General features: G+C 34.0%; 1 long non-coding RNA gene across 1 annotated transcript; it reads right to left on the reverse strand.

Moving 5' to 3' along the window:
- Nucleotides 1–4,438: 4,438 nt before the first annotated feature.
- On the reverse strand, nt 4,439–11,416 carry LOC127701417 (uncharacterized). Its single transcript, XR_007982025.1, has 3 exons — nt 10,879–11,416; nt 5,532–5,636; nt 4,439–5,079 (listed from the first exon to the last, which is right to left on the reverse strand). It is a non-coding gene; the product is annotated as an uncharacterized LOC127701417 (long non-coding RNA).
- Between the last annotated feature and the right edge of the window lie 820 nt (nt 11,417–12,236).

Below are 12,236 nucleotides of genomic sequence, written 5' to 3' on the forward strand. Positions count from 1 at the left end.
CCAAATTATCTGTAGAATATGACAAAGATGGTTTAAAAAAATTAGATTTAAATGGAGCCTGGGTAGATACCGTTACTCCCATCACAATGACCAAGGAATTTTTAGAATGGCTGACTACAATACAAGAAGAACAAACAACTAAAATCACTCTGGTTGGACACAATTCATATGCTTTTGATTTTCCGTTTTTTTATATAATCACATGAAGAAAAAAAATGAATCTACTTCAGGAAAGCTTACAAATAGTCCAAGGCCTACCACACTTCAGAAGAAAACGAAAGATTTACCAAATTATACACAAGGCACATTAGCCAAAAAATTTGTACATGGGTACAATGAAGCAGATTTACTTAATGTACTACATGATGTTACTACACTGGCCAAAATTCTTAAGGTCTCCAATGTCGACTTCTTCAAATCCTCAATTATTAAATTCACTTCCTTCTGTATCAAGCAGGACTTCATTGTTCAGCACAAACCTTTACTGGACTCGATCAACAGTAAGTTCAGAAGTGGGACAAACACGTATGTATCTAAACCCATTGCAACCTTGTCACATTTCAAAGCACTCTAGCGAAAAAACAAGCCTGGTGAGCCCCTTTTTATTTGCATTTTTGAATTTAGCATTACATAAAACAATCTACAAAATATGTGAAAAAAAACTACCAGGGGTCCTTATGGGTACGAGCCACCTTAATTTGCAAAATCACAAAATTATACTATCAGTTGTTAACTCATACTGTTACAAAGTTGAACGCATATTATGTAGATTTCAATTTGGCTGTCTTTAAATAAAGATTTATAACTTTTTGTTCAAGTATATATGCTAATGAATAACTATAATGTTTACTGCGTTACTTTTTATATTATGAATATTTATTTTACCTCAGTTATCATTTTCTATATAAAATAAGTACACAATATTTTCACTATTTTTCAAATTGCAAGCGTTTAACTATTTGACCGGTCAATAGTTTCAACTATTTGCCCTCGATGAAACTATTTGACCGCAAGGGTCATTATATTTCGCGGAATTTCAACTGCAGCCACGGTATTGGCTAACGGGTTTTTAACAAATCATTCGGGACTGTCGGAATTCATCTCAATTATTAACGTCGATTCCCGAGTCGTTCGAACACACCGATGGAGATCTGGAAGGATTAATTACGTACAAGGACGCCAAAAATACAAAATCAGTCGTCCGAACTGCTGAAAAGATTATTTCCGACTACCATAAAGAAAACGACGGCGATCTAAAAACCTTAGAGGAGTTAAACGAGGTGGAACCAACTGTTTTAATTCCTTACTTAGGAAGTTCTATGGAGAAATTCGCAAGTCAGACGGAAACAATTATGCTTACAAATCAATGTCGACAATACGTTTTGGATTACAACAATTCATTCAGTCTAGAAACTTAGATATTGTAAATAATGACATTTTTGCAACATCCAATGTAATATTCAAGGCAGTAATGGTTAAATTGTCAAAAATTGGCTTAGGAACTGTCACACATTAAGATGTAATTATACCTGAGGACCTGCAAAAACTGTACAGTCGTGAGAAATTTTCACGTGATACTCCAGACTCCCTGCAGAAACGAACATTTTTTAATATCAATTTAATTTTACTTCTTTAATGGCGGAGATGAGAATCTTAAAGAAGTGCAGAAGGGTGACTTTGAACTGGGACGAGACAAACAGGATAGAAAGTATGTTGTCCTGAAAATATATAAGACGTCAAACGAAGAATTACTGAGGTGAAAACTTGGCTAACTTCGACCACAGTGGTGGCAAAATGTAAGAACTACCAGGTAAAATCTTCTTAATTTAAAAGCAGTACAATACATTTGTCTTTTTCATTTTTGCAGACTGTCCATGCACCTTGATCAAGTTTGAACTTTTATTGTCGCATTATTTGTAATTGTAACAAACACGGCAAACCAAACAAACAAACTAAAAGAAATGAAATAACAATGATTCATACACATGTAGAAATGTCGAGAATGCACAGTACATGTACATTAACTTATGTAGAATTACAGAAGAAAGCTTATAGATATAAGAAGATGTGGTATGAGTGCCAATGAGACAACTCTCCATCTAAGTCACAATTTGTAAAAGTAAACCATTATAGGTCAAAGTACGGCTTTCAACACGGAGCCTTGGCTCACACCGAACAGCAAGCTATAAAGGGCCCCCAAAATGACTAGTGTAAAACCATTTAAACAGGAAAACCAACGGTCTAATCTACATATAAAACGAGGAACGAGAAACACTTATGAACCACATCAATAAACGACAACCACTGAACATCAGGTTCCTGACTTAGGACAGGTGCAAACAACTGCAGCGGATTTGAACTAGTTTCTTGGCGCTAAACCCTGCCCCTAACCTGGGACAGTGATGTAACGGTAAAACATAAGAACAAACTATGCAAAACAATAAAAGAAAAACAAATATGAGAAACAGCAACAAAGACAACCACTCAATTACAGGCTCCTAACTTGAGACAGGCACATATAGAATGTGGCGGGGTTAAACGTTTTAATAGACGCCAAACTTTACCCTACCTGAAACAATAGTGTAACATCACAACATAGAAAGACACACTTTAAAATATCAATTGAAATGGCTTAACTCAATCAAAAGACATCAACAAAAACAGGTGAACATACACTGAACGAATAAATTTGATCTACGACCCAATGTAAATACAAAATTAATAAAACAAGGGGGTTAGATGTAAAACAATATCAGAAAGACAACCATAACATTGGACAAAATGCCGCCAAATAAAATAACGTACACAGGTAAATAAAAATAATTTTGTTGTAAGGTATACATGGAGTACGGAAATAATTTTTTGTTCCTAGTACGAGAACAAAAGTGAAAATTTATCGTCATACTAAACACTTATCAAAGGTGGTATATATTAAAATAGTGCGACGAGATATAACATTAAATAAGTAAAATTAAATAACAAAAATACATTACAAATTGTATCAACAGGTCAAATTAAAACGAAAACTAGTATCTATAGACTTCTAGACTCCACAAGGACAAAACAAAATATATCGAAAGGACCTGCAATACAAAAATGTAGCTACATTTTGTACGCAGTTTTCGCATCTGCATGTACATTGTTTATTTGAACTATATTATACATAAAATTTCCTAAAAAGCATATTTTTTATTTCTAATTTCAGGTGACGTAAATTGTCCAGTTATCACATTTACAAAGTACATGAGCAAACTTAACCCGCTAAATAATATTTTTTGGTAGAGACCGAAGCTTGCGTCCAGAGTTTCGTCTACCGGTGATCTATGGTATGATAATGTTCCCGTGGAAAAAAATTCACTTGGTAGCATGATGTCCAATATAAGTACCGATTGCGAACTTTCTTAAAGATGTACAAATCACTGCATACATGTACGTAGTACCTGCATCACAGCCCTTGACGATGGGGGCATTAACAGTAGACATAGTATGGGCCTTAGTGGGCATTAGTCAGAGAAGCCTCTTGCTTCGTACAGTCGTATACTCGGTGAGAAGAAAAAACGGCAAATGTCTGACGTGTTAAGCACCGCAATGAAAGGAGTATATATCTCCTCAAAGAAATCTACAAATACCGTAATTGGTCCAAAACCAGTGCCGTCTACATCATGAACTGCTTCTTGTTCCAGTATGCCAAATGACGTGAATGATGTTGAACTACCAGACTTTTTGTCTGATGATGAAGCTATTAACAGTCTCCGGGACAAGTTTGCACTTCCGCTGAGTGCAAAAGTTGTCACCTTAATTTTTGGAGTTAAGTCAAAATGAAGTTGATAACTTTGTTGGTATTGGTTCCCTGATATTTGTCCTAAAAAATTTTGGCTCTAGCACCACTGTTGAAAAAGTTATGCCCCTTTTTTCAACAATTTCCTCAGAGGAAAAGTAGTTTTCCTCAAGGGAAATCAAATTTCCCTGAAGGAAAAAGATTTTTCCTTAAGGGAAATTGTATTTTCCTCAAGGGAAAAAGATTTCCCTTAGGGAATTTGCTGCATTAATATTTCCTTTGAGGAAATTCTATTTCCTGTGAGGAAATTTGCGGCTTCAAATTTTCCTTTGAGGAAATTCTATTTCCTCTGAGGAAATTCTATTTCCTCTGAGGAAATTTGAGGCTTCAAATTTTCCTCTGAGGAAATACTTTTTCCTGTGAGGAAATTTGCAGCTTCAAATTTTCCTTTGAGGAAATACTTTTTCCTGTGAGGAAATTTTTGACAAACACTTTTCCTTGAGGGAAAATTCAAGACCACAAATTTCCTCTAAGGAAAACATTGTTCTCCAAATTTCCTCTATGGAAATTTCTCTCATTCAATTTTCCTCTGTGAAAATTTCATAACAGTAAAAACAGTATGAATATAATTTTTCCTGAGACTGAATAATTGATACAAAAGATAATTAAAACTTTAATAAAATGTTCACTGATGAGTAACATGACATACAAAAACAATAGGCTAGCTGTTTGAGACAATACAATAATAAGCAAAACGCTATGAATATCATACTATTTGTGATGTTATTAATATTGTGCTCATATTTGCGGATTAAATAAAATAACCACTTTTCATGTTAATTTAACTTTTCTGCTGCATACAATTATTCAATCCCCTACAAAACAGTTCAGTGCATAAATAATTCCATCCTCCAGACATCTTCCTTCAATTGGTAGAGAATACATTTTTGCAATTTGTTCTTCAAACATCTTCCTCTATATAGTTGATATGACAGAGCTATGTACATGAATGGATAAAGCAGGTGTTTATTTCGACAAAAAAATACTTTTTTTTCTACATTTCTCCCTAATCCTTCAGTGTAGGTTGTTGCAATTACACAATTGTGTTCTTGTGCATCTATGATTGTACTCCATTTTGTTTACAGCCATTTTGTAGAAATTTCCTATTTTCTTTTTCCAGGTAAGCACACATTTCATTTCACATTAATCCAATTAGCACACAATGTAGAAAAGTATTAACCTTAAGTTTCCTCTTCTGTATTGATCTGTTGATGATCATGAAAACCAAGAAGTCTCTGCACCTATAAATACACAAAATATAAATTGAGAAAAAAACAGCAATATGAAATAAGCTTATTTTATCATGTTTAATATGAACATTTTGAGAAACTTAAATTTATATTCCTACTAATCATGATTATGAGTTCTGTTATTTCAGTGCTTTGTGTCCACGACTTAATATCAGTCGTTTTAGTGCCTTGCAGTGATAATGAGTTGAGCCACTTTCAACAGTTTTTACAGTTTGTTCATATGTTGTGCTATTTGAACCACTGTCCTAGATTATGGTTAGGTGGAGTGCTCACAGACATGATTGTTTTCTCATTATCGAAGGCCGTCATTGGTCTTTAATTGCTTGCATCCACTTCATTGAATTCTGGTGGATAGATAACTCATTTACCATACCACATCTTCTTATTTTTATAATAGTCATCATTCAAGGGCAATCACTTTTATTATATAGAAGTGGTCTTACCATTTAGGCCTTGTTGTTTTCTGTTTATCTTGTTTTGCCGATCATTTTACTGTACAGTTGTAATTGTTTATATTTTTCTTTATCTTCTATATTTCTTGCCCTAAACTTAAAAAAGGTAAAAACTATAATTTAATGACAGTCACTATAACTATTATGATACATCAGTATGTGTTTTTCTATATACCATGATATAAAAAAGAATGAAATATTTGTGCTATTTCATTTCACAGACTATTTGCCAGTCAACAGTTTCAAAGACATAACCACGGTCAATAGTTTAACAAACAAACATTCCCGTACTTTTTCATCGTGTTCATACTAATTTTTCAATGGACAACAATGACGTGATTAACTATTTTTCTATGATTTGTGTGCTTGACAACATTAAACTCTGAAATATTGTTAACAGTATAATCTGTATGTGTCTGTCGTCAAAATTTCAAATTAATATATTACTTACAGAAGCAATTAAAACAAGAGGCTCACAAAATGAATGTGGTCTAAGAACTTAAAAATTTCTAATTTACCTATTCAAACCGTATCATTATTATTTGCTTTTATATATAAATCAGAAATAACCAATTTAAAATGGAAAATTTTAAAGAAAACAAAAGGAAAAAAAGTAAACAAAATCCCCCCAAATTTTTTGAACCCCTTATGATTCATCATCCCCAAACTCAATCCCAGCCTTCCCTATGTGGTACGGTACCTTGCAGTACAATTTCAGAGAGATCCATACACTTGAACACAAAGTTATTGTCTGGAAACAAGAAAAATGCTTGTTTTTTGGCCCCTTTTTGGCCCAAAATTCCTAAACGTTTAGGGCAATTACCCCCAAACTCAATCCCAGCTTTCCCCCTTTGATATGGAACCTTGTACAGTGATCGGGAAGGACGTGCGCCTTGCGCCAATTGCGCTTATCGACCAGAAATGGCGCATAGAGTGACAAATGTAAGCGCCCGCGTGGCGCATGATATTTTTCACTTCGTTTTGAAACGTTGAGATATCGTCAAATGGATTTCCGATTGTATTTCGTGCCGCCATGTGTGAGTACACAACTGTGTAGTGTTTACTCCAATTATAGGAGCACCTATATATTTTTGGGACGTCTCGGGTGTTTTCCTATGGTAATAATAGCAACATGCGATATGACTGATTACCAAAAAAACGTAATTAACCATCATTCATGATATATTTTTTTATAAACAACTTTAAATTTGTGAAAATTGGCTAGTACAGGCGAGAATTCTTCTCTAATTATAATCTTTTAAGTAAGCTTGCTATTATTTCGATTGAAAAACCCAAAAGCCTTTTATGAATACCATAGTATTTGTCTCAATAAACGGGCTTAACTGTCCTTGTCAATTTGTTTGGTCTTTGGCTCGTTTTGACATTTTGTAAACATGCCTTCAGCGAATTGTTGTTGTGTCTTATTAATTAACGTTGCTCTCTACTGTTATTCTTGTTATCGTGATGAAGTAATAATAATACAAGTGCAGAGGAAATGCCAGAAACGTCCTCTAATAAGGAACATTTGGAGTAAGTATGGTATCGACGAAGACACAAATTTAATGTAAAAAAACCATGAACATGAACAAAGGAACAGTACCAGTTTTAACATTGTAAATAAAGGTTATCGTAAATATTGCCTGGTTTGGAAGAAGTTTTTGTATATTCATTGAAATTGAAATTACAAAACCACAGGAACAATATCCATGATATTAATTAGAATCATACTTGTAAGTACAGTGAAATATACACTTTTTTTTTTTTATTGTAAACGAATGGCCCACTCATTTGACAACATGGCCCCTTAATTCTAAAAATGGCCCATTGAATTTATTTTTGGGGGGCCCTGGGCCCATAGAGAAAAAATCCTTCCAGATCACTGCTTGTAGTACAATTTCATAAAGATCCATACACTTACACACAAGTTATTGTCCTAAAACTAGCAAAATGCTTGTTTTTTGCCCCTTTTTTGCCCCTAATTCCTAAAATTTTGAGGCAATTACCCCCAAAATCAATCCCAGCCTTCCCTTTGTGGTATCGTACCTTGCAGTACAATTTCAGAGAGATCCATACACTTGAACACAAGTTATTGTCTGGAAACTAGAAAAATGCTTATTTTTGGCCCCTTATTCCTAAACATTTTGGGCAATTACCCCCCAAATCAATTCCAGCTTTCCCTTTGTGATATGGAACCTTGTAGTACAATTTCAGAAAGATCCATACACTTACACACAAGTTATTGTCATGAAACTAGAAAAATGCTTGTTTTTTACCCCTTTTTTTTTGGCCCCTAATTCCTAAAATTTTGAGGCAATTACCCCCAAAATCAATCCCAGCATTCCCTTTGTGATATGGAATCTTGTAGTACAATGTCAGAGAGATCCATACACTAACACACAAGTTATGTCCGGAAGTTACAAAAATGCTTATTTTTGGCCCCTTATTCCTTAACTGTTGGTACCATAACCCCCAAAATCAATCCCAACCTTCCTTTTGTGGTATTGAACCTTAAGGTAAAATTTCATCGAGATCCATTAACTTCAACTAAAGTTTGAGTGTGAAAACCAATGTGTCTTTGGACGACGATGACGCCGCCAACGTCAGCGTCATACCAATATTTTGACCACAAAATAAAAACTGCAGTTTCCTTAAAATTACCAATCTAGTGGCAGCAACCCAACAATGGATTGTTAGATTCATCTGAAAATTTAATGGCTGATAGAACTTGACATAATGAACAATTTTACCTCACATAAGATTTGCTCTAAATGCTTTAGTGTTTGAGATATAATCCAAAAACTGCATTTTACCCCTATGTTCTATTTTTAGACATGGCAGCCATGTTTATTGATGAAACAGAAAATAAAACACAAGCTTTATTCAAAATACCCTAAGGATCATTCAGCATCAGTTTGGTTGGAATTGGTTCAGTAGTTTCAGAGGAGAAGATTTTTTTAAAGTTAGAAAACATGATAAACAAATTGTGTAAAATTGTCGTTAAAGTGCAATTACTCCTTAAGAGGTCCATTGACAATTTTGGTTATAGAAACTTATCTGTAGATCTTACTTTGCTGAACATTTTTGCTGTTTACAGTTTATCTTTATCATTAATAATATTAAAGATAATAACCAAAAACTGCAAATATTTCTTGAAATTACCAATTAAGTGACAGCAACCCAACAATCATGACAATGGGTTATTACATTCATCATAAAATTTCAGGGCTGATAGAACTTTGAATACCTAATGCATAATTAACTCTGTGTCAGATTTGCTCTAAATGCTTTGGGTTTTGAGATAAAAGCCAAAAACTGCATTTACCCCTAGGTTCATATTTAGCCATGACAACCACGTAACAAAACACAAACTTTATTGTAAATACCCTAAAGATCATTCAGCTTAAGTTTGGTAGGAATTGGTTCAGTAGAGGAGAAGATGTATGAAATAGTTAAAACCCGACGGAAGCCAATGGTTGACGAAAAACAACGACAGACAACGACGGACGCCAAGTGATGGCAAAATCGCACTGTTCCTTCTGAACGATGAGCAAAAAGGCAAATTTAAAAAATTGCGCTGGCTCTATCCAAAAGAGATTTTAGCAGTGTAGTGTACTACTTTTGGGACAGGACATATTAACATAATAGAAAAATCTATAAGCTATAACTCAAAATATGGACAATTTTATGTTTAAAGGGTCTTTAATTTAGTTTGACAACTTCACAGACATACTAATATTTGACCTTTTCAAACTATACCAAATCACTACTTAGGCCCCAAAAAATATATGTCTGTTTAAGGTTACATACTTTAAAAAAAAGGCTAGGTAGGTCGGTATTTCCATTTTATTTTATTTTTTCATTTTATTTTTTGCGACATGATTTTGAGTCATGCCGTTTCGTCTTGTCGTGGTCTGAGTTGATCCTTGGCAAATTTTACCCGTTATTTTAATGATTGGATTATTTCCCTTGGTTATTGGTTGGGGAAAAAATGGCGGCAAAGTGTTTATTTCATCACATGAGTCACGAATTTCCTTATAACAGCTGTCATATTCAGGATTGTGAACATTGGGATGTATCAGGCAATTGATTTATATTATTGGCGACACAAACTTCATTTTTGACACCAGTTCAGTTAATTTTTGCTTTTACGACGGAAATAAAATGACTTAGGGTCGGCGCTCAAAAGGACTGTCGGTCGGGTAACCGTAAACAGACATATAGTTTTGTTTGGCCTTAAGGATGTTCGCTACTCCGTTTCAAAATAACAAGCTTTTTAAAAGAATATGAATAAAGGAACTAAAAAAACAGAAAAAATGAAGGGTCCGTGTGCTTGTTTTTTAGATATCAGCCATTAAAAATTTGGCGGGAAGTGATTCTCTCTAGATTTTTCATACACTTAACACTGGCACCTTTTTCTTTCAAAAGCTATGGAAAAATAACAAGGATTTTATAAGATTTTCAAATATGGTTTTTTAAACTATGTAATAAAAATATGAAAAGAAAAGTAGGGGTTTGCTTGCAAAATTTTTTAATGGCACTGCATGGATAAAACCAGAGGATTCCGAATATCTGGTAAAAATGTCATTCATCCGCAATAAATTTGGAAGGTGTATGAAAATAATTTGCAAGTTATACACTATATCCACACTAGAGACCTAATAGAGTAGAAATACTAATTTTAAAATATAAAAATTCTTCATGTATATTTAAAAAATTATTTGTATTTCAAAAGGAAAGAAAGTTACTTATCTGCTTATAGCATACCACATGAGTAGAACAAGGATCCATTAGGCCATGGAAGACTGAATAACATTTAAGGTCAATATATAGGCAGTAACACATTTTTACATTATATGAAAAGGCATACACATAAGCTAGAGGAAATAAAAAAGTGTTTCTTTTTGGTAATTTGTAGGCTAAGGTGACATCATACAAGAAGTATGAGTGATTCTCAAACTAAAATAAAATAATTTCATCCCCCTACTTCATGTACTTCATTGTACTTACTTTTTATGCATAAAAAATATAAATAAATAAATTTTAAAGTAATATATGGTCCACACTAGGAAATCTTTTTGTAAAAAATGAAAATCAACGGATGATAACTGTGTACTTGGACTAACAATTAAGATTTCACATGCTGTTCAATGTCTCGTCAGTCCAATCTCAATCAGTGAAATAAACTATTGTTTGTTTTTTTTTAAAGTCATATGGAAGTAGTTCAAATAATTATGACGCATTGCAAGGCTTTTTTTTTCTCTCTCTGACGCCGTAGGAAGGAGAAGTGAGTTGACATAACATGTATATTATCATGCAAAATCAACAGTAATGAGTATACCTTTGATTGTCATCGTCACTGCAAATGGATCATTATTACTAGGGGGAATGGAACCAATAAATTGATCCGATCCGATATGAAGTTCCCAGTAACGGAGAACCTCTAACTTTGAGGTAATATTATTAGTGTCGGTGGTCTCACAAATGAATCAGGGTGAATTGCAGGTACATTAATTAGCAGAGAATAGACAATTATCAACTTGTTATTCATTATCTCGCAGTTATTTACGGTTAATTAGCTGTATATATCCCAAAACAGGTGCTCGGAGCTAGTACTAGTCTATGACTTTTAAGTAACAATTATATTTATATTCACAATCAGTGGCGGATCGAAGGGGGATGGGATCCGGGGGTTTGATTCCCCTTTTTGTGAACGATCATTGCATTTAATCAGAGACATATATGTCTCTGATTTAATGGAGACATATATTTCAGTGGCGGACCCAGAACTTTTTGTAAGGGGGGGGGGGGCGCTGACTGATCTAAGGGGGGCCCGCTCCAGTCATGCTTCAGTGATTCACTATATAATCAACCAAATTTTTCCCACCCAAGGGGGGGGGGGCAGGCCCCCCCCCCCCTGGATCTGCCTATGTATTAAGACCCCCTTTATCCTGGCTAGAATCGCCCCTGATATTACATGTAAATCAAGTCCCGGGTTAATTACTGTTAGCATAATAGCATAACGGTAATCACAAAGAGTGTGGTAATTTTAAAAAGGACGATGATTTATAAATATACAATTCTTGAAGAGGGGGAGAGTGCACTTCACGATGATCGAAAAGAAAGTGCCTTGCATGTTATTTTCATCATCTTGTCTGAAACAGTCTGAATAATGAGCTTCAAGGCGAAGCGCGAAAATAAGTCATGTGAAATAATAACGTTGTACGGGCAAACCCTTAAATCCCTCAATGTTATGTCAAATGAATTATAGCGAGGAAAAGTAAATTTAATTTAATATCAAAACTAAATATTTGTTATATTCCGCTCCTGATTTCTCAAGAAATCATAGAATCAATCAATGTATAAATTTCAATTATGCATGTCTGTGTGAGATCCATTTCATGAGACCAAGGATTTCTATAAAATCCTTGATGGGACCATTTATATATATATGTCTCTGATACAGTTTTTTATTTTCCCCGGAAAAAAAATAAAAAATATATAATCTTTTGGGAAATAATCCGATTTTGTTGAATTATTTCCTTTCATAATTATGATAAATCCTTTTAGTTCTTCAATTTTAAATTAAAATAAATATTTCATTTTGATCTAACGACAAACTTTTTAAATTGTAGTGGCATGGTCAGTCAACTGATTAGTTGCATGGCTGATTATCAGTTTACTGGTGACCCAGTAATT

Source organism: Mytilus californianus, unplaced genomic scaffold (genome assembly GCF_021869535.1).
Source record: "Mytilus californianus isolate M0D057914Y unplaced genomic scaffold, xbMytCali1.0.p SCAF_5, whole genome shotgun sequence".
Taxonomy (NCBI): Eukaryota; Metazoa; Mollusca; class Bivalvia; order Mytilida; family Mytilidae; genus Mytilus; species Mytilus californianus.